The sequence below is a fragment of the Schistocerca serialis genome, chromosome 2 (genome assembly GCF_023864345.2).
Source record: "Schistocerca serialis cubense isolate TAMUIC-IGC-003099 chromosome 2, iqSchSeri2.2, whole genome shotgun sequence".
NCBI lineage: Eukaryota > Metazoa > Arthropoda > Insecta > Orthoptera > Acrididae > Schistocerca > Schistocerca serialis.
The window spans coordinates 842,898,420-842,926,184 of NC_064639.1; the positions used below are offsets into that span (position 1 = coordinate 842,898,420).

Here is a 27,765-nt window from a genome sequence, read left to right on the forward strand (position 1 = left end):
ACTGCACAAGTGTCTTGTAGTGAAATTGCGTGCTTATGGAATATCGTCTCAGTTATGTGACTGGATTCGTGATCTCCTGTCAGAGAACTCACAATTCGTAGTGACTGATGGAAGGTCATCGAGTAAAACAGAAGTGTCCTACACTATATGCTAAAGACATAAAATAAAATACTTGAAAATATCATAATAGGCCTAAACCTGAGCTGTACTGAAATAAACAATAAAACCGTCAAATGGCGGGGTGTTCCTTCAAAAAACTATTGTATGAGTGTTGCTCAACAGCATCAGAAACTGTTTGAAACAAGAGTAGTGTTATAGGACCTCTGCTGTTCCTTATCTATATAAACGATTTAGGAAACAATCTAAGCAGCCGTCTTAGGTTGTTTGCAGATTGACTGTAGTTTACCACTTGGTTAAGTCATCAGAAGGTCAAAACAAATCGCAAAACGGTTTAGAAAACATATCTGTGAAGTACGAAAATTGGCAATTGACTCAAAATAACGAAAAATGTGTGGTCATCGACATAAGGAATTTGTTAAACTTCGGTTACACAACAAATCAGTCAAATCTAAAGGTGGTAGATTCAACTAAATACCTAGAAATGACAATTACGAACAACTTTAATTTGAAAGAAAACGTATAAAACGTTCTGGGGAAGGCAAACCTAAGACTGCGATTTATTGTCAGAACACTTAGAAGGTGCAACAGATCCACTAAAGAGACTGCCATCGTTACGCATGTCGGTCCGCTTTTGGATTACTGCTGAGTGGTCTGAATTCTTACCAAATAGCACTAACGGAGTACATCAAGAAAGTTCAAAGAAGAGAAGCATGCTTTACATTGTAGTGTCTAGGAAGCCTTCATATTCAGTTTGCTAGACAATCAATCAAAGAAGTCGTATTAATGAGTTTTATTACGAAAAAAAAATTACATTACTTAACTTTGACAAATACACAGAAGTGTAGCAAGCAAAGGGCGACATACACTACTGGCCATTAAAATTGCTACACCAAGAAGACACGCAGATGATAAACGGGTATTCATTGGACGAATATATTATACTAGAACTGACATGTGATTTCATTTTCACGCAATTTGGGTGCACAGATCCTGAGAAATCAGTCCCCAGAACAACCACCGCTGGCCTTAATAACGCCCTTGATAGGCCTCGGCACTGAGTCAAACAGAGCTTTGATGGCGTCTACAGGTACAGCTGCCCATGCAGCTTCAACACGATACCACAGTTCATCAAGACTAGTGACTGGCGTATTGTGACGAGCCAGTTGCTCGGCCACCATTGGCCAGACGTTTTCAATTGGTGAGAGATCTGGAGAATGTGCTGGCCGGGGCAGCAGTCGAACATTTTCTGTATCCAGAAAGGACCGTACAGGACCTGCAACATGCGGTCGTGCATTATCCTGCTGAAATGTAGGGTTTCGCAGGGATCGAATGAAGGGTAGAGCCACGGGTCGTAACACATCTGAAATGTAACGTCCACTGTTCAAAGTACCGTCAGTCCGAACAAGAGGTGACCGAGACGTGTAACCAATGGCACCCCATACCATCCAGCCGGGTGATACGCCAGTATGGCGACGACGAATACACACTTACAATTTGCGTTCACCGCGATGTCGCCGAACACGGATGCGACCATCATGATGCTGTAAACAAAACGTGGATTCATCCGAAAAAAATGACGTTTTGCCATTCGTGCACCCAGGTTCGTCGATGAGTACACCATCGCAGGCGCTCCTGTCTGTGATGCAGCGTCAAGGGTAACCGCAGCCATGGTCTCTGAGCTGATAGTCCATGCTGCTGCAAACGTCGTCGAACTGTTCGTGCAGATGGCTGTTGTCTTGCAAACGTCCCCATCTGTTGACTCAGGGATCGAGACGTGACTCCACGATCCGTTACAGCCATGTGGATAAGATGCCTGTCATCTCGACTGCTAGTGATACGAGGCCGTTGGGATCCAGCACGGCGTTTCGTATTACCCTCCTGAACCCACCGATTCCATATACTGCTAACAGTCATTGGATCTCGACCAACGCGAGCAGCAGTTTCGCTATACGACAAACCGCAATCGCGATAATCTACAATCCGAACTTTATCAAAGTCGGGAACGTGATGGTACGCATTTCTCCTCCTTACAGGAGGCATCACAACAACGTTTCACCAGGCAACGCCGGTCAACTGCTGTTTGTGTATGAGAAATTGGTTGGAAACTTTCCTCATGTTAGCACGTTGTAGGTGTCGCCACTGGCGCCAACCTTGTGTGAATGCTCTGAAAAGCTAATGATTTGCATATCGCAGCATCTTCTTCGTGTCGGTTAAATTTCGCGTCTGTAGCACGTCATCTTCGGGGTGTAGCGATTTTAATGGCCAGTAGTGTATGAAATAATGAGTCTTCGTCATTATAGACAATCCCAAATCTGTGCTCCATAGAGAGAACAAGTGAAGTGACCAGCGTTGACCCTGCTATTGAACTCGCTGATATTGAAGCTGCTATTGAAGTGTGCCGCTACCTGTCGGTCGTGGCGCTTATGTCCTTTACACATGGCAGCCGCAGCTGTCGCGTTGTCGTCCTAGAGGGAGGTCAGGTCAGCGTGCGACTGGCTGACCTCTTCTCACAGCCTTCTCTTCCCTGCCGTTCCCACTGTCGTGCCGTTTCTTGAGTTTACGCCGTAACATGTACAATCGCGAAATAGGGGAGAGATCGTCAGTGACATTATACAGGATGTGGAATGGACGTTATTAAAACAAAGGCGTTTTTCGTTGAGGCGGAATCTTCTCATGAAATTTCAGTCAACAAATTTCTCCTCCGAATGGGAAAATATTTTGTTCGCGCCAACCTACATTAGTGAAATGATCGTCACAACAAAAAAAGGGAAATCAGAGCTCGTATGAAACTATGTAGGTGTTCGTCTTTTCCGCGCGCTGTTGGAGATTAGAACAAGAGAGAATTATTGAGAAGGTGGTCGGATGAACCTTCTGGCAGACACTTAAGAGTGGTTTTCAGGATATCCATGTAGATGTAGACGCAGAACACAGAGCAATACGACGCACATCAGAGGAAACACACAATCTTGCGGCGCAGTGCGTTCAATCTATTACGTCAGTGCACCATATAGTATGTAACACGCACACTACAGTATCTAAAAAATTGAGAACTGTTTCCAGACAGGTATCGTTCAAACTGTCGGACGAAGATGATCACGACAATGTGTTCAGCGACACACCATCGACTATCTTAGACGCTCAAGAACCGCAGCTCCTTGGCGTACTACTTGGTAGTTATAATTAAACTGACAGTGTTCCGTGTGCTGCAGTGCGGGTTGTAGACATCGCAGGATACTGAAGCATTGTAGTTATGTTAAATTAATCGGTTTCTCGCAAAGTATGCTGAATAAAATAATAGTTCCACTTTATGCCACCAGGTGAAAAGACGGGACTGTGAGCTGTCGGAATGTGGCGTGGCTGCATTAAAAGGGTACGAACGATCAGTTACACGATAACGGTGGCTCTGGCACGATTGATAGGATATGGTCACAGGTTACAACGTGCGTTCAGTATGGTCTCTTCAGTATATGATTAACAAACGTGCATGCGCACGCTTGCTTAGCATGCATGCACAAATTCGTCGCGCATCTGATTTTCTTCTCTTTTTCTTCGTGTAATAAAGTATTCTTCTAGTTGTTATCCATTACAGTACAATTTTTGTACAGAATGTAATTTCACAGGACTAAATAAAAATTACATGAAATGAAATCACAGACAAATACTTGCAGAAGCCTCCCAAACCTTGGTGCACATGCTTGGTACGACTTGAACTCTTGCACAAGCATCATAATAGAAATTCGATCAAGCATCAAGGTGCTTGTGCAATCCCGATGCTTGCGCAGATTTACTCTCCACACCATCAAGCGTACTTGGGCAAGCATGCTTGTGCATGCATGCCTGTCAAGCATGTAGTTATGTGTGCGGCCGCCTTAAGAGCCGTGCGTGCTCGCAGCTGGCTCTCAACGCGATATATTTTCACCACGCACACGGCGACATCGCAAAGATAATCACACAGCGGTACTAGATTGGCAGGCAACTTGTGTGAACGTAGCTACACTGCTATCAGATACCTGCTATACAGTAAAGCAGTAATTACAGTTAACCGTCTGAAATAACAGAATATAGTTAGTCTGCTGTTACTGACTCAGGATTGTGCATTCACATCTACATCTACATTTATACTCCGCAAGCCACCCAACGGTGTGTGGTGGAGGGCACTTTACCTGCCACTGTCATTACCTCCCTTTCCTGTTCCAGTCGCGTATGGTTCGCGGGAAGAACGACTGCCGGAAAGCCTCCGTGCGCTCTCGAATCTCTCTAATTTTACATTCGTGATCTCCTCGGGAGCTATAAGTATGGGGAAGCAATATATTCGATACCTCATCCAGAAACGCACCCTCTCGAAACCTGGACAGCAAGCCACACCGCGATGCAGAGCGCCTCTCTTGATGAGTCCGCCACTTGAGTTTGTAAACATCTCCGTAACGCTATCACGGTTACCAAATAACCCTGTGACGAAACGCGCCACTGTTCTTTGGATCTTCTCTATCTCCTGCGTCAACACGATCCGGTACGGATCCCACGCTGATGAGCAATACTCACGTATAGGTCGAACGAGTGTTTTGTAAGCCACCTCCTTTGTTGATGGACTACATTTTCTAAGGACTCTCCCAATGAATCTCAACCTGGTACTCACCTTACCAACAATTAATTTTATATGATCATTTCACTTCAAATCGTTCCACACACACACTCCCAGATATTTTACAGAAGTAACTGCTACCAGTGTTTGTTCCGCTATCATATAATCATACAATAAAGGATCCTTCTTTCTATGTATTCGCAATACATTACATTTGTCTATGTTAAGGGTCAGTTGCCACTCCCTGCACCAAGTGCCTATCCGCTGCAGATCTTCCTGCATTTCGCTACAATTTTCTAATGCTGCAACTTCTCTGTATACTACATGGAACTTGCGACACTATCTGCTAGGTCATTTATGTATATTGTGAAAAGCATTGGTCCCATAACACTCCCCTGTAGCACGCGAGAGGTTACTTTAACGTCTGTAGGCGTCTCTCCATTGAGAACAACATGCTGTGTTCTGTTTGCTAAAAACTCTTCAATCCAGCCATACAGCTGGTCTGATATTCCGTAGGTTCTTACTTTGTTTATCAGGCGACAGTGCGGAACTGTATCGAACGCCTTCCGGAAGTCAAGGAACATGGCATATACCTGGGAGCCTTTATATAATATTTTCTGGGTCTCAGGAACAAATAAAGCTGTTTCCGGAATCCATTCAGGTGAAAGACTTCTTGCCAGGGTGCAGAGAATTTGGCTGTTAGAGATAGTTCAAGTTTTAAAAGATCACATTCTAGCAAAAACGGCACCACTACAACTAATAGAAAGTAGGTAAAACAGTGATATTTGCAGTATCATTTCCGTCCTCATCTAGTTTCGCAGCAACAATTTTCTCCCACTTGAATCCGTGCAGTCCGCATGCATTCCGACTGTACCCATGATAGGCTGACGGATGTCTGTTGCTAGGGTTGCGAACATGTATGCAATGCCCAGTCCTCTAACAACGACAGCTGCTTCGCAACGATCGGCGATCGACGAGATCACTGTGAAGAGGCAGGATTCGAACCTGCGACCGTAGCAGTCGCGCGGTTCCAAACTGTAGCGCCTAGAACCGCTCAGCCACTATGGTCGGCACAAGGGAGATGAACTCGATGGCAATATTATAGAAAGAGAAGAGGAAAGATGAGGATAAGTATGAGCTGGGAGGTATGATACTGCGAGAATTATTTGACAAAGCTCTCAAAAATCTAAGTCGAAACAAGCCACCTGGAGCAGACTACATACCATCAGAACTACTGATAGCCCTGGGACAACCGGCCGTGACGAAACTATCCATCTCCTGTTCAAGATGTATGAGAAAGGCGAGATACTCTCAGATTTCAGTATGAATATAACAACACTTCCAATTCCAAAGGAAGCAGGTGGTGGCAGGTGTGAATATTAACGAATTATCCGTTTAATAAGTCGTGGTTGCAAAATACTAACACAAATTCCGTACAGAAAAATGGAAAAAAAACTGGTAGAATCTGACCTCGGGGAAGATCAGTTTGGATTCCGTAAAAATATTGGAACGCCCGAGGCAATACTGACCCTATGACGTATCTCAGAAGACAGATTAATGAAAGGCAAACCTACATTTATAGCATTTGTAGACTTAGAGAAAGCTGTTCATTACGTTGACTGGGATACTGTTTATGAAATTCTAAAGGTGGCGGGGTTAAGAAAACAGTAAGCGAAAATCTATTTACAAGTTGTACAGTAACCAGACGGCAGTTATAATAGTCGAGGGGCATGAAAAGGAAGCAGTGATTGAAAATGGAGTCAGACTGGGGTGTAGTCTATCCCCGTTGTTAATCGATCTGTACACTGACCATCAGTAAAGGAAAACCAAGAAAAATTTGGAGTAGGAATTGAAGTCCAGGGAGAAGAAATTAAGTTTTGTCCATGACATTGCAATTCAGTCAAAGACAGCAAAGGACTTGGAAAAGCAGTTGAACAGCAGTGGACAGTGTCGTGAATGGAGGATGTGAAACGAACATAGACAAAAGCGAAAGAAGAATAATGGAATGTAATCGAATTAAATCAAGTGATGCTGAGAGAACTAGATTAGGAAACGACACACTCAGGTTAGTAAATGAGTTTTCATAATTGCGCAGCAAAGTAGCTGATGATGGCCAAAGTAGATGGGATATAAAACTTAGACTGATAACTGCAATAAAATCGTTTCTAATGGAGAGAAATTTGTTAACATCGAATACAGATTTAAATATTGGGAAGTCTTTTCTGAAAGTACTCGTATGGAAGTGAAACATGGACGATAAACAGTTTAGACAAGAAGAGAATAAAATCTTGTAAATGTGATGCTACAGAAGAATGCTGAAGGTTAGATGGGTAGAACACATAATTAATGAGGAGGTACTGAACAGAATCGGGGAGAAAAGAAATTTGAGGCACAACGTCACTAGAAGAGGGGATCGGTTGACAGGACACTTTCTGAGGCATCAAAGGCTCTCCAATTTACTACTCGAAGGAAGTACGGACAGTAAACATCGCAGACCAAGAGATGAATAGAGCAGGCAGATTCAGAAGCAAGAAGCATCAAACCACTCATCGGACTGGAGACCCCCACGACTCGCTTCATGCTGCTTCAAATCTGTGGCAGAATTCGTCAGTCGTAGTTAGTGGTGAATGGTGGAATGTATCTCAGCAACACATGATGAAATGTTTCAAGTGAATCAGAGATCTGGAGTACGTAACATCCAGACCAACGGTCTAATCCGTTCTTTAGGACAGGGGAGCATGGGAAATATACGGTCTAATAATATCTTGTTGAAAGGTAACATTAAGGGGGGCTCGAAAATACAAGAAAACGGACGTCAGAACTTCATTGCATTAGAAATAACAGCCAACCAGTTGCAAAATACAGGCTTATTAAACCTTGATCAAGTTTTCGACGACTTTAAAACAGTCCTCTACGGAAGATATTGTATCTATTAGCAAGATTAAGACATTTTGTGTAAAACAACAATAGTAACATTACAATAAGCAAAAATACAGGAAGTGTCTGCAGCAAAAAAAGAGTAGTGAAGCATGCTAACTCAGAATCACATCGTATATAACCAGTTTGGGTGTCATTGACTCTTTCTAGCGCATGTCATTCACATAATCTCTATTCTGAACATACACTACTGGCCATTGAAATTGCTACACCACGAAGGTGACGTGCTACAGACGCGAAATTTAACCGACACGGAGAAGATGCTGTGGTATGCAAATGAATAGCTTTTCAGTGCATTCACACAAGGTTGGCGCCGGTGGCGACACCTACACACGTGCTGACATGAAGAAAGTTTCCAACAGATTTCTCATACACAAACAGCAGTTGACCGGCGTTGCCTGGTGAAATGTTGGTGTGATACCTTGTGTAAGGAGGAGAAATGCGTACCATCACGTTTCCGACTTTGATAAAGGTCGGATTGTAGCCTATCGCGATTGCGGTTTATCGTATCGCGACATTGCTGCTCGCGTTGGTCGGGATCCAATGACTGTTAGCAGAATATGGAATCGGTGGGTTCAGGAGGGTAATACGGAACGACGTGCTGGATCCCAACGGCCTCGTGTCACTAGCAGTTGAGATGAGAGGCATCTTATCCGCATGGCTGTAGCGGATCGTGCAGAAAAGACTCGATCCCTGAGTCAACAGATGGGGACGTTTGCAAGACAACAACCATCTGCACGAACAGTTCGACGACGTTTGCAGCAGCATGGACTATCAGCTCGGAGACCATGGCTGCGGATACCCTTGACGCTGCATCACAGACAGGAGCGCCTGCGATGGTGTACTCAACGACGAACCTGGGTGCACGAATGGCAAAACGTCATTCTTTCGGATGAATCCAGGTTCTGTTTACAGCATCGTGATGGACGCATCCGTGTTTGGCCACATAGCGGTGAACGCACATTGAAAGCGAGTATTCGTCATCGCCATACTGGCGTATCACCCGGCGTGATGGTATGGGGTGCCATTGGTTACACGTCTCGGTCACCTCTTGTTCGCATTGACGGCACTTTGTACAGTGGACGTTACATTTCAGATGCGTTACGTCCCGTGGCTCTACCCTTCATTCGATCCCTGCGAAACCTTACATTTCAGCAGGATAATGCACGACCGCATGTTGTAGGTCCTGTACGGGCCGTTCTGGATACAGAAAATGTTCGACTGCTGCCCTGGCCAGCACATTCTCCAGATCTCTCACCAATTGAAAACGTCTGGTCAATGGTGGCCGAGCAACTGGCTCGTCACAATACGCCAGTCACTACTCTTGATGAACTGTGGTATCGTGTTGAAGCTGCACGGGCAGCTGCACCTGTACACGCCATCCAAGCTCAGTTTGACTCAATGCCCAAGCGTATCAAGATCGTTATTACGGCCAGAGGTGGTTGTTCTGTGTACTGATTTCTCAAGATCTGTGCACCCAAATTGCGTGAAAATGAAATCACATGTCAGTTCCAGTATAATATATTTGTCCAATGAATACCCGTTTATCATCTGCATTTGTTCTTGGTGTAACAATTTTCATGGCCGGTAGTGTAGTTGGTGGAGACTTTAATTTACCCTCGATATGTTGGCGAAAATACGTGTTTAAGTCCGGACGTACGCATAAAATATCATCCGAAATTGTGCTAAACGCATTCTCTGATAATTATTTCGAGCAGTTATTTCATGTGCACACGCGAGTTGTAAACGGTTGTTAAAATACCCTTGACCTTTTAGCAACAAATAATACTGAGTTAATAACGAGCATCAAAACCGACACAGGGATTAGTGAACACAGGGTTGTCGTAGCGAGATTGAGTATTGTAATCCCCAAATCCTCCAAAATTAAGCGAAAAATATACCTATTCAAAAAGCAGATAAAAATTCACTTGACGCCTTTCTGAGAGACAATCTCCCCTCATTGCAAATTAATAAAATAAGCGTAAACCAAATGTGGCTCGAAGTAAAAGAAATAGAATCGACAGCAATTGAGAGATTTATACCAAATAAATTAACAAACGGCGGAGCTGATCCTCCTTCGTACACAAATCGGGTTAGAACACTGTTGCAGAAACGACGAAACAAACATGCCAAATTTAAACAGACGCAAAATTTCCAAGATTGGCGATCTTTTACAGAAGCTCGAAATTTAGCGCGGACTTCAATGCGAGATGCTTATAACAGTTTCCACAACGAAACTTTTTCTGGAAACCTGTCAGAAAGTCCAAAGAGATTCTGGTCGTATGTGAAGTATGTTAGCGACAAGAAACAATCAATGCCTTCTCTGCGGGGTAGCAATGGAGGTACTATGGAAGACAGTGCTGCCAAAGCAGAGTTACTAAACACAGTCTTCCGAAATGCCTTCACAGAAGAAGACTAAGTGAATATTCCAGAATTCGAATCGAGAACAGCTGCCAACATGAGTAACGTAGAAGTAATTATCCTCGTAGGAGTTCAAAAATGGCTCTGAGCACTGTGAACATCTGAGGTCATCAGTCCCCTAGAACTCAGAACTACTTAAACCTAACTAACCTAAGGACATCACACACATACATGCCCGAGGCAGGTTTCGAACCTGCGACCGTAGCAGTCCTGCGGCTCCGGACTGAAGCGCCTAGAACCGCTCGGCCACCGCGTCCGGCTCCTTCGAGATGTGAAGCAACTTAAATCACTTAATAAAAGCAAGTCTTCTGGTCCAGACTGTACACCAGTTAGGTTCCTTTTGGAGTATGCTGCTCCATACTTAACCGTCATATACATCCGTTTGCTCGACGAAAGATCCGTACCCAAAGACTGGAAAGTTGGACGGGTCACACCAATCTTCAAGAAAGGTAGTAGGAGTAATCCACTAAATTACAGGCCCATATCGTTAACGTCGATATGCAGCAGGATGTTAGAACATATATTGTGTTCGAAGATTATGAATTACCTCGAAGAAAACTGTTTATTGACACACAGTCAACATGGGTTTAGAAAACATCGTTTCTGTTAAACACAACTAGCTCTTTATTCACATGAAGCGTTGAGTGCTATTGACAAGGGATTGCAGATCGATTCCGTATTTTTGGATTTCCGGAAGACTTTTGACACTGTACCACACAACCGGCTTGTAGTGAAATTGCTTGCTTATGGAATAACGTCTCCGTTGTGTGACTTGATTTGTGATTTCCTGTCAGCGAGGTCACAGATCGTAGTAATTGACGGAATGTCATCGAGTGAAGCAGAAGTGGTTCCTGGAGTTCCCCAAGGTAGTGTTATAGGCCCTTTGCTCTTCCTTATCTATATAAACGATTTGGGAGACAATCTGAGCAGCCGTCTTAGGTTGTTTGCATATGTCGCTTTCTTTTATCGACTAATAAACTCATAAGAAGATCAAAACAAATTGCAAAACCATTTAGAAAAGATATATGAATGGTGCGAAAATTGGCAGTTGACCTTAAATAACGAAAAATGTGCGGTCATCCACATGGGTGCTAAAAGGAATTCGTTAGACATCGGTTACCCGACAAATCAGTCTAATCTAAAAGCTGTAAATTCAACTAAATACCTAGGTATTACAATTACGGATAACTTAAATTGGAAGGAACATATAGAAAATGCTGTGGGAAAGGCTAACCAAAGACTTGTAAAATGTAACAGATCTACTAAGGAGACTGCCTACACTACGCTTGTCTGTCCTCTTTCAGAATACTACTGTGCGGTATGGGATCCTGAAACGTCCCCTTAGAAAAATTGTACATGACTGTGCTTAAACTGACACACAATATTTTTTGGCGCAACGCAATCTGACTTTCAAAAATCCCTACAAAAAATGGCCCTGACTAACATTGACCTTTACCTTTCACAAATCACTTACCTCACAAAAATCTTTGTTACTCGAACCACTGCAATACAGCGAGCGCCACTACTGCTAGCTAAATAAAAGATTCAAACTACTGAAGGCACTAACTACTGATAGGTATAGTTAGCAAATGAAAGATTTTGATAGAGAACAAAACAATGTATTTTCCTCGATAGTGTTCAAAAGTCATAATATATATATCAGTTCATGGGATCCAGTCTTACAAATTTACTGTCTCTGTCCAAATCTCCGCCATCTCACTCCCCACATCCACCACTGTTGGCGGCTCACCTCCAACTGCGCAACGCTACGCGCTGCTAACAACCAACAGCCCAACACTACAATAGCCAACAACAATGCAAACCACCCACAGACAGCACACAGCACAGCCAGTGATTTTCAGAGCGCTACGTGGCGTTACCAATATAAAAACCTAAACAGCCTACTTACAATCCTTATGAGATAGGACTGACGGTGTACATCGAAAAAGTTCAAAGAATTGCAGTATGTTTTGTATTATCGCGAAATATGGGAGAGTGTGTCACAGAAATGATACAGGATTTGGGCTGGACATCATTAAAAGAAAGGCGTTTTTCGTTGCGACGAAATTCCAATCACCAACTTTCTCCTCCGAATGCGAAGATATTTTGCTGACACCGACCTACACAGAAAGAAACGATCACCACGATAAAATAACTGAAATGAGAGCTCGTACGGAAATATATAGGTGTTCGTTCTTTCAGAGCTCTATACGAGATTGGAATATTAGAGAATTGTGAGGGTGGTTTGATGAAACCTCTGCCAGGCTCTTAAATGTGATTTGTACAGCATCCATTTAGATGTAGATGTAGATGTAGAAACTATGTGTTAATCAAAGTGACTCTCCAGGTTGCAGTGTTGTAATCAAAGTCGTAACGCTTGAGACTGAAAACAAATAACTAGTAACATAAGCCATATAGCTTTACATTATACTGTATTTAAAAATATATCACACAAACATTAACACAGATATAACATTATTACAGGACCATTTGAAAATAGCAAAAATTGTGGAAGCGATTTCTCTGTGATGTAAATATAACGAGTTAAAAAGTGTCAGTTGCAGTAAAAACTTGGGAAAAAAGTCATTTAATAGAATAGCGTGCACGACTACCAGTATAACTGATAACTAATATTACTCATGTATGAAGTTATCTCTTAGACAATGAAACCAGTAATACTTTCGCAACAGCTGTTAAAATATGAAATTTTCGATCACCCGCATAAAAGTTTTATGTACAGGGAAAGGTATCGTCATTGTCATAAAATATGTCAGAGATTTGTGTTTGTCTCAGCCAATTGAAATTAAAAATGTAATTTATATGTATTGTTTGATGTGAGGTACATGTGTAGCGCTGATGAGTCGCATAGAGATAGTAATGCACATAAATGAACGTGGCGCGTCGATAAATACTGCGCTAGCCAATAATATAAAATTAGTTCGAAGCTACCGGTTGCTGTCTGATACTACTGTATGTTAACATGTGCTGTAATTTCCTTCGAAGACACACAGAAAGTGTCAGGGGTGCATAATGTTATGACTACCGGAACCAAACGTAAAATAATAAAGGATTCTACGAGAAACACCAGTGCTCTCATTCGCGTTGTCCAGGATGAATCTAAAGGTGGAGCCTCCAAGGTGGATTTAGATTACCCCACATCAGTAAAACACAATTAAGTAAATGTACAAATTGTGACCGCTCCAAGTTCTTCCTCAGTAGTACGTGCTAGACTCACCGTTTTCTTTAACCTTCTATGGAAAAAAAACTTGATAAATGTGGTGACACCGCCAGACACCACACTTGCTAGGTGGTAGCCTTTAAATCGGCCGCGGTCCGTTAGTATACGTCGGACCCGCGTGTCGCCACTATCAGTGATTGCAGACCGAGCGCCGCCACACGGCAGGTCTAGCCTAGAGAGACTCCCTAGCACTCGCCCCAGTTGTACAGCCGACTTTGCTAGCGATGGTTCACTGTCTATATACGCTCTCATTTGCAGAGACGACATTTTAGCATAGCCTTCAGCTACGTCATTTGCTACGACCTAGCAAGGCGCCATATTCAGTTAGTATGATTACTATCTTCAAGAATTTATTCTGAACAGATAATATTGTGAATCATGTACCGTCATGTACGTTCATCATTAATGGATTAAAGTTAAGTATCAAACTAAATACGTCCGATTTCTGAATTCTCATTCCTTGTCATGTTCCAGACCTCACGTCAGTATATTTCTTCCCTCCTCACGCCAGCTTGCGTGAGCTAAAACGGTCGCAGGTTCGAATCCTGCCTAGGGCATGGGTGTGTGTGATGTCTTTAGGTTAGTTTGGTTTAAGTAGTTCTAAGTTCTAGGGGACTGATGACCACAGCAGTTAAGTCCCATAGTGCTCAGAGCCGTGAGCTAAACGCGTGCATTTCGGCCTCTACTCGAACACGGTGTTGGCTCTTCTGCTAACACAAAAATACGTATTTTATTTCTGACTGTAAGAGCAATATATTTTCAGGATGCCAGTTATTTGCGAGACGAAAGTTCGTTGGGCATTATCGTGCTGGCAATTCGAGTTCTACCATTCGAGTTCGTGTGATTTTTCAAGTAGCCTGAAAGTGAGTAGTCGAATAAGGTAGGTCGTTGCGTCGTGAGGTTCGGTAGGCAGACTTGAGTGAAACAAACATATATTAAAGTGTAGTGAATACCTAAAGTGAGATAAACGTCAACGGGAGGCAAGGAGTGGAAGAGTGGTCAAAAGGAGGATATTAATTAACAAATCCAGGGGAGACGCGAGTATGAAGATGTTTAAGGTACGTTCAGATTTCAGTAGCTAAACTGTTTAAGAACAACAGTCGCAAGCGGGTAATGCGAATCAGTAAATGTCCTGTACTAGATTTCATCCAAGCTTCAGTAATTTTCATTGGGAAATTTCCAGAATGCCACTAATCCGAGTGAAATAGTATGGGAAAGGCGATGCTGAGTGCTAGAGCGGAAGGAGCTATTGTTAGATGGAAGTTGTTGTGTAATAAACAGCAAAAATATAAGTTCTGCTTATCAGAATGATTGAATACAAACCATGGGCATACTGGAATTGTGAAATTCAGTAAAACTAAACTGCATTGAACTCGAACAGTGGCAAGGATTTGGTATCAGGTACACAGTCGTAGCTATTAACCTTCCTGTGCTTATCTGTGAACCAGTTTTTCACTCAGCTGCTAAATAATATCCGATTGCCCGTAATTTAATCTGAAACCTCTTATGACCATTGAAATATGGCGAAAGAGGGTGGAAGCTTACAAAGCATATCTTTTAATGGAAAATGTAGCGTAAATACAGTGTGTTCATACGAAACCTGCCTGAATTCCAAATGTAATTTAAAAAAAAGTTACTCAAAAGGGTATGTGCAAAAAAATAAATATACATTTTACATTTTGTCGTAGCTTGTAAAAATTTTAGGCGCTACTCTGTCTGAAGTCTGAACTCATATCTACACAAGCTTGCTGAGGCGATGAAGGCTATTGCGTTTCCCAGTTATTCTATGGGGATCTCCAAGGTCCTTTACAAGCGAGGCATACACAGTGTCTTTCACCTAACCCCATACGAAGAAATCCAGAGGGTTTAAGTCCGAAGATCAGGCCCGCATCTCGTGGTCGTGCGGTAGCGTTCTCGCTTCCCACACCCGGGTTCCCGGGTTCGATTCCCGGCGGGGTCAGGGATTTTCTCTGCCTCGTGATGGCTGGGTGTTGTGTGCTGTCCTTAGGTTAGTTAGGTTTAAGTAGTTCTAAGTTCTAGGGGACTGATGACCATAGATGTTAAGTCCCATAGTGCTCAGAGCCAGCCCTCCGAAGATCACGATGGCCGCTTAGTTGGTCAGTCACGTCCTATCTGTCGCTCTGAAAATGTTCGGTGCAGGAAGTCACGAATATGTAAACGCCAGTGCGGTGTTACACCTCGTCATTATAAGATCGCATTTGGATGTGGAGGAAGACGCCGGTGAGGGCGGGGGAGGGGGGAGGGGGGGGAGGGGGGAAGGGGGGAGGGAGGGAGAGGGGGGACTGAAAACATTCAAGGATGTCCATATAAACCGTTACTGTTTTATCGATGAATCAAAATGTTTTCATGAGCGCACGGAAGTTTTCCGAAGCTACATGCGTGGAAGGCAGCTCCATCGAAGAAAACGATATTTCCTCAATAGGAAGTTCATGGCGAAACAAGTCGTTTCGCTTCTATACTTGCGTAATTCTAACTCTGTAAGCGTGGAAGCGATGTAATATATGCAGCACTTTGTGAACTGTTGCGTCAGCGTCGTTTAGCTCTTGTGATAATCGGCGAACTGACTTCGATAGGCATCTTTGGAAAGTCTCTCTGATCTCCTATACCATTTCATCAGATGGATGCTTTTTGCCATATTCTAACTGTCATTTTATGCCTGGCGGTTCTGTTTTTGAAATTCACGTCGAAAATTTCTTTGGACTGCATGGCTGACTTTATTTATGCGTACTACACCACTAATTGGGCTCTCTCTTGAGGTGTATTCATTGATAATTACGTAGAGCCTGAAACGAGACAAAAGGCAACTTTTAGAAACAAAATCTACAAAAAACTTCTTGAGTCGCTTTACATGATGCCGCCCACCGCAAATATCTGTATCTCAAGGTTTTATTTGTTCTGATTGCTCTTGGAAATCAGTAAGGTTTCCTGTGGACACTCCGTATTTCCTATTTTTAACGGGGTGGTTGTTTCACGAATTACTGTACCAACAAAGCGATATTCAGAGGACGATCTGCCGGAGAGGACTTACCGTAATCAATACACGACTGCAACCATCGAGAGTTCCCTATCTCTACGCGTCGACCCTTGTGGCAGGTTGCGCGCAATATGACCTATTGACGGGGGGTGACCTTTCTTTGAGGCTCCCAAGGTGTGGGCGGTTGCACATGCTGACTGGCTCCCTCGGTATCGGCCACCCAGGTGGAGCTGCGCAAAATCCCGTCTCACTAAATGTCATGATCACAACAACAAAATGCACTCTGTGGCACCTTCTCGGCGCGAGCAGCGGGTCACAAAGAGGTGGTCATTTGTTTGATCATACACACCAGTGTACCAGCTCCCGGTGACCTTATAAGATGACGCTTAAATATTTAATACAATCAAGAAAGAGTCTTACGTTGACTAGTGTGTTTCATTGTATAGTGTGGTTCACAATTACTATTACAGGCTTCTACAGTTTTGTACAGAGGCCTTAGTAGATAAACCTATGTCCGTAAATTTACTGTTTAGGAGTAAAATTCGTTTGATGACCGGATCACTTTCAGATCTCCAGCTTCACAGCACACACCTAGCACAGTCAATGTTATCTGACCTGCGTGCTCCACAGCAGTCAATGGCATGGGCAGGGTTCCCAGTGCTCGACGTCGGGTCCTGTATGTGAAGAAGGACGTCGTCCTCAAAGTCCATAGTGCGGCCCGTCCGTGGACCACAACAGCCAGCCCTCTTAGTTGTGAACGAACTACTTTCTCTTAGCTATTGTTCTAATGGAACGAAAATGGCATGCGATTTTATAATTATAACTGGGACTGATGACAGCTCCCTCTCTTCAGTTTGTGTGCGTGCCGGGAAGCGGGAGTATTTGAAAGTTATACAGTCTTAAACAACGCATTGTACCATATGCGTTTCGCTTCTTTTTTATTTGTGAAAGATATTCAGTGCTCTGTAATACCTGTTTGTTTATGTTTATAATGATTGCGTTATGAAACACCACCATATTTACTACCACATTAAACGAGGCAGTGCTGAAAAGTAATGCCCCCGAATTTTTATATGTAAACTCTTAAAGCTTTTTAAATGGCTCTGAGCACTATGGGACTTAACATCTATGGTCATCAGTCCCCTAGAACCTAGAACTACTTAAACCTAACTAACCTAAGGACATCACACAACACCCAGTCATCACGAGGCAGAGAAAATCCCTGACCCCGCCGTGAATCGAACCCGGGAACACGGGCGCGGGAAGCGAGAACGCTACCGCACGACCACGAGCTGCGGACAAAGCTTTTTAAATAATTGTTGTTGTGGTCTTCAGTCCTGAGACTGGTTTGATGCAGCTCTCCATGCTACTCTATCCTGTGCAAGCTTCTTCATCTCCCAGTACTTACTGCAACCTACATCATTCTGAATCTGCTTAGTGTATTCATCTCTTGGTCTCCTTTTACGATTTCTACCCTCCACGCCGACCTCCAATGCTAAATTTGTGATCCCTTGATGCCTCAGAACATGTCCTACCAACCGGTCCCTTCTTCTTGTCAAGTTGTGCCACAAACTCCTCTTCTCCCCATTTCTGTACAATACCTCCTCATTAGTTGTGTGATCTACCCATCTAATCATCAGCATTCTTCTGTAGCACCACATTTCGAAAGCTTCTATTCTCTTCTTGTCCAAACTATTTATCGTCCATGTTTCAGTTCCATACATGGCTAAACTCCATACAAATACTTTCAGGAACGACTTCTTGACACTTTATACTCGATGTTAACAAATTTCTCTTCTTCAGAAACGCTTTCCTTGCCATTGCCAGTCTACATTTTATATCCTCTCTACTTCGACCATCATCAGTTATTTTGCTCCCCAAATAGCAAAACTCCTTTACTACTTTAAGTGTCTCAGTTCCTAATCTAATTCCCTCAGCACCACCCGACTTAATTCGACTACATTCCATTATCCTCATTTGCTTTAAATAAATGTTCAAATGTGTGTGAAATCTTAATCTGCTAAGGTCATAGTCCCTAAGCTTACACACTACTTAACCGAAATTATCCTAAGGACAAACACACACACACACACACACCCATGCCCGAGGGAGGACTCGAACCTCCGCCGGGACCAGCCGCACAGTCCATGGCTGCAGCGCCCTAGACCGCTCGGCTAATCCCGCGCGGCCTTTAAATAAAATAAACTTTATTAACATTCTACATCTTCATGTTTTCATATTTATTTCTCAACATAATCAGCATGGCGACGAAGACACTTCTCCCAACGAGAGTCCGGTTTGTTGATACCCGTCCTTGCAAATGTTTCCTAAGTTAATGGAGACACATCACCACCTCTGCTTGCACCGTTTCATCACTATCAAAGTGAAGCCCTAGAATGTATTCTTTAAGTCTTGGAAACAGATAAAAACTGGATGGGGCCAAGCCAAAACTGTATGGAGGGTGATCAAAATAGTGAGCCCAAGGCGTCGGATTGTTTCAGATGTCACAGAACTTGCACGTGGTCTGGCAGTGTCATGCTCAAGGAGAGGGTGCCCCATGTGTGGAAGAACTCTTAGAATTCGAAACTCGATTACAGTACGCTGGTTCTCACGTGCCGACACAGCTACGTTACACACGGCCATGACACATGCTATAGTTCGGAGCCCTCTAGCAGCAGAGGATTGCAACTTGAGTCAGAGACGCAAGAAAGTCGCCCGAGTAACATGCACGACAGGTAATACGTCAACCGATACTGAGAACAGAATAAAAAAATTCGGAGGCAGCACTTTTCAGCACTCCATCGTAATTTTTTGTAGCAATTTTTTTCTTAGGTGAGAAACTGTTTCTTTGTTGCACATGTTTCGCTAGGTTAATTTACTATTTGTTTCTACGATCTGTGGTTGTATTAATGCATATGTGGCGTCTTGGAGGTGTACTTACACATAGTGTGTGTACACTAGATGATCGATTTTGAGCGTTCGCTGTGTTTTGGTTTGGTTTGTTCATTGTATATAATGTTGCTAACTGTCACCGGCCGCGGTGGTCTCGCGGTTAAGGCGCTCAGTCCGGAACCGCGCGACTGCTACGGTTGCAGGTTCGAATCCTGCCTCGGGCATGGATGTGTGTGATGTCCTTAGGTTAGTTAGGTTTAAGTAGTTCTAAGTTCTAGGGGACTGATGACCACAGATGTTAAGTCCCATAGTGCTCAGAGCCATTTGAACCATTTTTTTTTGCTAACTGTCGCTCTGTGTTTTTCATTCGTCTTTTGTATGTGTTGTGGTATCTGTATATAGTTCTATACCGTTTTGGTCGTTCCGCGCGCTCGCTAATTTGTGTGTGCGCGCGCGCGCGCGCGTGTGTGTGTGTGTGTGTGTGTGTGTGTGTGTGTGTGTGTGTGTGTGTAGGTTGTAATTCTTTAGCTATTATTTAGTCTCGATGTGTTCTCCTTCCCTTTGTTATGGTTTCAATAAAATCTGCACGCAAAGACCAACTCTTATGCCAACTTCGTCCGAGTGTCTGAATGCAGAGTATCAAGGGCCAGTTACACCAGGTGTGAGACATCTTGCCTGAGTAAAGAATAGAACGGAATTATGACACTCTTCTCAAGCGAATCAGCGCAAGGATCTAGGCCAGAGGGAGCAGAATGTCATAATGATAAGTGCGCTCATACTGCCAAGTTCTACGTTAATTTGACTCGACTCTGTAATGAGCGACGTAACATCACATAGCCTCCACTCTTCTGGGTGCTTTACTTTTTTTGTCAGGCAGTGTGAATCTGAGGGACAATAACCGATTTTGTGCCCGCATCTGTCACATTGTCGTAGTACGCCATTACGTTCGTTAACTGGCTACCCAAACGATTGCATCAACAACATCTTCATGAACAGTGATTTCCCTAATGGAAATAAACTTAAAGCATTTTATTAGTTTTGTCAGTGACTTTATTAATCACTGTACCATATTACTATGACACCCACGAGTTACTGCTATTATGGGATGGAAACTAGTAATAAGATGATATGGCTATGCAGTCAATGTGACTCTGAAATAGTTTTCTCGGTACACTCATATATATCGCCACTACCCCGTAATTCCCTCCCTCTCTGTCCTCCTCCCCCCCCCCCCCCGCCACCCCCCCCCTCTCTCTCTCTCTCTCTCTCTCTCTCTCTCTCTCTCTCTCTCTCTCTCTCTCTCTCTCTCTCTCTCTCTCTGTCTCTCTCTGTCTCTCTATCCGTCTGTCGATCTATCTATCTGTCTATCTATGCGACTGTATTTACCCTTTAGACGTCCGTCCGTTCACCGAAAAATTTAGACGTAATGCAAAGCGTGACTGTTAACATTACTTGGGAACTAGAGCGTTTCAACGAAACGGGAACATTTCAAGAACTAATTGTACTTTGTGGAATTATTTTTTAAATATTTCATTACAAACAAATTTAAAGCACAAGAAGGGCCTTTAGCGGTACAGTACGAAGAAAGTAATTATCTGAATATTATGTCTGGCAAATGTCCTCCATTGTAAGTAAATATTGTTAGAGACTGAACTTTAAGTTTAGAGCGACATTTCGTACAATGCTGACAGGTACTGCCATAATCTTGTCCCGAATAGGCTCTTCTACGGTTCGGATTGTTATGGGTGCATCGGCATGAAACATTTTTGTTTCCCGGTAACCGCTTGTAAAAGGTCGCAGAGAGTCATGTCGGAAAAGCGAGGGGGCCCCAAGATAACCCCACTATGAGAAATGACACGACTAGAAGCAAAGCACTCATAGAATTCACGCATGTTCTTTCGGACAGCTTGTCGCATACTCCCATAAGAATATTGTAGGATCATTGACCGGTAAAAGGGCAAATTGAGATCTGAGAAAGTTATGCACCATTTCAACGTATTGCTAAGCCTAATTACCAGTCTAATTTGCGAAACGAAGTGGATCAGTCGTGCTAGTCACCTGAACTCTGGGCACCATACTTTGACGTTATGAGCAAGAAAAGGCTCCTTCTGTGAACAAAGGTTTTTCCCACTCAGTACATGTTTTGTTCATTGACGAAACCAGAGAAGTGGGAGTGCATCTTGTCACTGATGTACATGTTGTTCATTTTGGGCGTCATTTTCTTCAAGATTCCTGAGCATATTCTCTGAATTAGGAGACTACACAGTCTGAAGTGACTAAGGGTGAAAACTAGGGTGTTAGTAAGTCCTTCCCTTCACCAACGTGTCGTTCATTGCAAAGCGTAGGAAAAGTTATCTAGCATATACTTCAGATCATCGTCTGTTGAACAGCTGAGACTTTTTTCATAGGTCTGAAATCCGGAAGGTTTTACACATACCTTTTTTTCTCGATCACTTCGTTTGCTTTTTTTACCCACATTCGAATAGCATAGTTGATGGAAGAGGCAGTTTATGTGATAAGTTTGACTCTGAAATGTGCTTCCCCTTTTCATCTAACTCTCACCATTTCGATAACATGCATTGACTACTTAGGGTCAAGTGTTTTGCATAGCCTTTGGGCTGGAGACCAGTTTTGTACCTAATGGAATGATCACCGTAGTGTAACTATCCTCCTGTACGGGTCAAAGGATGAATATTACACATATCCTCCTGCTTTGGAAATTGAGCAAGTCGGTTGGTTCTTCTTGCATTTTGTGTTGTCTACGGAGGGCTTGATACGACTTACGGATGTACCATTCGTTCATGGGCGGTTTCTCCGGGCTCACAAAAGATTATTTTTACTGTATTTTCACCGTCACTAGCGGACGAAAAATTTTCTGATACCGTTTCGAAGATAGGTTAAAAATTTACTTCTACAAGTATAGTCAGGTATGAGGTGAAATCTGAATAAGAAATACCCGCAGAAAATTGCTCAGATTTTACCTGTATGTTCTTTAGGTATTTACCTACAAGAGACATCTTGTAAGTAGGCTGTTTAGGTTTTTTTATTGGTAACGCCACCTCTGTATGAAAATCACTGGCTGTGCTGTGTGCAGTCTGTGGCCGCTTTGCATTGTTGTAATACTCGCCATTGTAGTGTTAGGCAGCTGGATGTGAACAGCGCGTAGCGTTGCGCAGTTGGAGGTGAGCCGCCAGCAGTGGTGGATGTGGGGAGAGAGATGGCGGAGTTTTGAAATTTGTCATGAACTGCTATATTTATATATGATGATATCAAGGTAAATACATTGTTTGTTCTCTATTAATATCTTTCATTTGCTAACTATCCCTATCAGTAGTTAGTGCCTTCCGTAGTTTGAATCTTTTATTTAGCTGGCAGTAGTGGCACTCGCTGTATTGCAGTAGCTTGAGCAGCGAAGATTTTTGTAAGTGATTTGTGAAAGGTATAGTTTAATGTTAGTCAGGGCCATTCTTTTGTAGGGAATTTTGAAAGTCAGATTGCGTTGCGCTAAAAATATTGTGTGTCAGGTTAAGCACAGTCATCTGTATAATTGTTTAAAAGGGGACGTTTCAATCTCCGTTATCGACAAACACCCCAAAACTTGGTTTTTGGGTACCAAAGCTCTGCCGCGGATTCTGAGAGGGCTATGCACAGCTGTATTTTGTACGATATATTTCGAAGATTCCGATCTCGAATAGATTTGAAAATTTTCTTCATATCTTTATCCGTTTCCGAAGTACAGAGGATCAACTTTACCAAACTCGTACACGTAAAATTCCACTTCGTAAAATCCAGTGTGAAGCAAAACGTAGTTTATAAAGTGTCTTAGCACGGAAAATATGTTGCAGAGTGTCTGCTATATCACTTCGGACTCTCATTTTGTAGTACAACATGCAAAAGTTATTCCACATAAAATACGGTCTAAAGTGCAGAATAAGTTTTGCGTTACCCAGTATGGCATAAGTAAACTACTTTTACTGAAAAATGTATTTCTTTCAATGTGAATTACGTGCCGTGCTGCAGCCGGAAAAAGAAGGGAACCAGCGGAAAAATGCTTCTATCAGACCTCAAAAAAATGCGAATATGTTCCTGTTTATTTAAAAGACACTGGCGGAAAAGTGGGGTAGTTGCTGCCTCGATGTACCTCCCTCAGCACTTTAAAAATTTTTGGCAGGCAACATATTTTCTATGCTGAGAGAGAATAGTACAGGGCAGTGGCAATTAAGAAAAAGTGAAGAGGAGACAATGACTCTGTGTGTGTTAACGTAACAGTGCTAGGAAAAGAATGAAGGAGGGAGCGTGAGGGAGGGAGAGGGGGGGGGGGGGAGAGAGAGAGTCAGTGATAGTGAGAGACAGAGTATATGACAATGAAAACGAGGAAGAGATAGATAGTAACAATGAGGACACACAGCGCAGTATGAAGGTAGGGATGAGGTATTAGCAGTAAGAGAAAGAGGGAGACAGTGAGAACGAGATGAGACTATAGTAGTAGTACAGAACGAAGGAGACTGTGCCTTTGACACAGGAGACGATGACAGTTAGAGAGACACAGAGAAATGATGAAATTGAGTTGGGTAGATTGAGTGAAGTGGTAAGGCTAGTAGGAGTGGAGAGCGCGGATATGTTCGCATGCAAAAGTTTTTGGGACAATTTTTAAAGCCGCTGAGGAAGATAGAATGAGGCAGCTGGTATCCCAGTTTTCATTCAGAGTATTTTAAATAAACAGGAGCATATTCGAATTTTTCCGCTTATAAACATGCTATTTGTGTACAGCACCGTGTTGTGACGTGTGATGCCCGTCTTGTATGAATACACAATCTCCGGAAGAGAGACGAGTACACTTGCGGGCGACGAGTAGGCAACCCTGCAATGCGGATGCGTCGGAATAGTGGACGCACGCGGCCTGCGGCTGGTGCACAACACAGCTCAGTTAACGCGCTACTGTATTTCTTTTTTCTGTCCACTTACACACTAGTGTGCAAAATTAAAGCAACAACCAGAAATTTTGTGATAGTAAAGTAGAAACAATGTAATGAATACAGAACGTAAACAACTGCATCATGCGTAACGGTAGACAAAAATGCTCTTTTTCTTCCAACTTAACGGATTTACACACACATTACGACATCTGCTTAATGCGTTCAGTATGGGATGTGACGACCTCTGGCAGCATTACAGGCGTGAAAAACGACGGGACATGCTGTGAATGACGCCATCAATCTCGCGTTGAGGCGATAACGCCCGTTCTTCCTGCGGTGCTCCTGGAAAGTCTTCGAGAGTGATTGGTGGATACTAACGTGATGCATCCCCTGTCCCTAGTGCCATGTGTGCAATATCTTCCGTTTCCAAGAAAACATGAATCACGCTTGCATCATGAGGTCGAGCATTATCGTCCAGCAATATGAAGTCTGCGGCCACAGCACCTCGCAACACCGCACATCAGGTCCCAAGATCTCGTCACGATGCCTCACAGCAGGTATACCTTGGCGATTTAACCGTACAATTTCGTGAAGAGATGTCCGAGTGGTCAACATAATTCTTGCCCACACCGATAGGGACCATCTCGATATCAGTCCCTTTTCACAGTGGTTGCACGTTCCCTCCAGATGTGAATCCGCCGAGAATCATTGTCCAGACCAAATCGGGACTCATCTGTGAAAAGAACAATATATTCGACCATCCAGGACCTTCACCTCTGTGAAGACTCGTCAGAAGTACACGTGCAGCAGGTCTCCAACAATAAGGACCACTCTGCCGAAACATTCTGTACATCATTTGCCTCACTACAACACGTGAAGTTGATGCTGCGATGTCAGATGCCAGTTGCCGTGCAGTACTAAGGTGGCAGCGCCGTGCACTTACAGCCAAATAACGGTTCTCTCTTTCTGAGTTACATGTGGTCGACCCCGTCCTGGTCTTGCGAATACAATTTCGGCCTCTATAAATTGCCGCCACAGCTGAAAACCAGCAGGACGAGTCACATTAAGCAATCGGGGCACATTAGTTTGTGACGGTCCTGCTTCCATTCCCCTCCACCGCAGAGAGCCTGGTAGGCGTCTTTTCTATGTCATACTGCACCGTCTGTGACTGTGTACACAGCTGTTGATGATATTTGACTACCCGCCAAACACTATCCCCATGTGACAGGTGCCTTGACGTCATCGCATGCGTGGCTGTCCGTTACCACAATGCCACCTTCCCTGAGGGACGCGATCGTACGGACATCTGTCTACAGTTTGTATGATTATATAGTGAATTAGACACAGGACGGGGAAATAGTGGTTTGTTGCTTCAATTTTGGACACCAGTGTGTATTAAAAAAAAAAAACTGCGTCTCTTTTCTGAGAATCTGCGCAAGGTTCAAAATGGTTCACTATGGGTCTTAACCTCTGAGGTCGTCAGTCCCCTAGACACAGAACTACCTAAACCTAACTAACCTAAGGACACCACACACATCAATGCCCGATGCAGGATTCGAACCTGTGACCGTAGCAGTAGCTCAATTCGGGACTAAAAGGCATTGAACCCCTCGTCCACAGCGGCCGGCTCTGCGCAAGGGCTTCATCGTTGTGCTTCCCGCGGGAGCATAAAAGCACATTTGTGTTTATCTGTGCATACACTGTCATTGACTTGACCATAGATGATTAATTTTGTCACGCCGCAGCGTAAGTACACAGCTTGAGATAGGAAAATAGGTGCACAGTAATACTTGGGCCAAATGCTTCTTTAGTAAAGTGAGTGTTCTAGATTCTGTCGTGTCGAGCCATAAAAGGAGATTAGCTCCTTATCTTTATGATGTTGTTGACTTAGAAACAATATTATGTGCTACAGTAACTCCATTTTTCTGTTCGCAGATCAGTGACTGAAACAACGATGTCGGTAGTTGCTGAGTTGCCTGTCTCCTGCGCCTACAAAGGTAAGTCGTCTCAAACCTCTAATTACAAATACATCGCCTAGCCAGATGCCAGATTCTCTCTGAAAGCATAGATGCTTCCGGATAGCATGAGCTGTAGCACAGACAGTGTGGGATACCGATGATAGACATCGATATTGTCTGCGTCCTTTCACCCGCCATTATTCCTTTTGCTGCCTTCACGAACTAATTGTTACCAATAGGCCAGCTTCATTAGTTCGTTACCGTTGTTATAATGCACTTCATGTGTACAGGCAGTTTGTGCTACAATTTGCCTCAACTGTAAGTTTACAAGTGGTGCAGCGTGTAAAGCATTGTTCTTAATTAATTCTGCTCATATGAAAACAACACCTTGATAATGTAAGCAATCATCTTTAAAAACATTATTAAAAATAAAGAAGTTCGGAACGTGTAACATCCTTTATTTAATTTAGAAGGCATTTGTTCATCAATTCGTACCGTAAAAGACATAAATACTTCACATGGCATTAGATCCAAAAAAATTCTGCAATTTCCATTTAATATTTACTGTTTCATTTCGTTTTCTTCTATTTTCCAGTAAAAAAATTACAGGTGAGCTGGTTAGTCATGTGACTGTGTCTATTACTGGCAGGGTTCTCTTACATTCCACTGTAAGTTTATTCTCATAAAGTAAGTTACTGGTGGTGTACTGTTTCGCAACATTTAATTACCTGCAAAACTCCCTCTAACGAAAGTAAAGCAAGATCACAATTAACAGATGAAGCGTCGAAAAGAAAACAACGTAATTTTTCGCACTGTAACTTACAGTGACGACCTAAAGACAATATGAGCACCTTCTTAATAGCGCGCTGGTTCATCTTTGGAACGAAATACAGCAGCCCTTCTGAGTGGTATAGTTTTGACAAGTCCTTAGTAGATTTTACCAGATATACACGTTCAGGTCACGTAATTCTTGTTGATTAGGGGCCGATTGTTTGTGGGCTTGAAACTAGCGCCTGATAGTGTCTAGCTCAGATCAGACGAATCTGGTGACCAGGTGTTCACTACTACCACCATCGGGAAAGTCATCAACCAATGTTGGTGTCACATAGTCCGCAGGTGTCGTCTTGGCCTCGATTAATACAAGAAGTCCAGGGAAGCCCAGGTAAATGTCCACCGTAATTCTCACACTATCGGTCTTTTCCCCCTGGGCAGTATGTGTCTCCAGTAGAGGTCCTCCTGGATGGCGATCTGTCCGCACATGACTATCGCCCTGGTGTAAAAAGCAGCGTGATTCATGCGAGCAGACGATTCGTTTGCTCTAATTCAGGGTCCAGTCTCCATGATCCCATGTTTTGTATACGGCTTGGTACACAACAGTAACGAGAGATGGGCCTCAGAGTGGTGCGACAACTATCGTCGCAGGAAAGCTGTACTGGAGCAGAAATGATGACCGAACAAGGTAGCTCAGTAAACAGAAGATTTACTTAGCTTGTGTTTCTCCATGAGCCCAGCTCTCACAATGTCAACGACAATGAGGCCCGCTGTAGTAGGCACCATCGATGGTGTCATGGCGAAGTGGCTCTGAGTGTGGGTGGGCTAAGTGCCTGCTGCCACCCATCCTATTTGTGGCAGCAGAGGGCGCTCGTGGTCCAGAGCCGCTGGGAGCAAGGCTGTGGGCGTTCTCCATTGGATCCGCCGGATCCCGC

The 27,765-nt window shown here is 43.4% G+C and overlaps 1 long non-coding RNA gene across 1 annotated transcript in view; it reads left to right on the forward strand.

Annotated features, from left to right (window-relative positions):
* Positions 1-26,099, forward strand: part of LOC126458115 (uncharacterized) — a 612,565-nt gene extending 586,466 nt beyond the window's left edge. Inside the window, exon 3 of the long non-coding RNA XR_007585578.1 lies at positions 26,037-26,099. This is a non-coding gene — a long non-coding RNA (uncharacterized LOC126458115). The remainder of the gene's footprint in view (positions 1-26,036) is intronic.
* Positions 26,100-27,765: the final 1,666 nt, after the last annotated feature.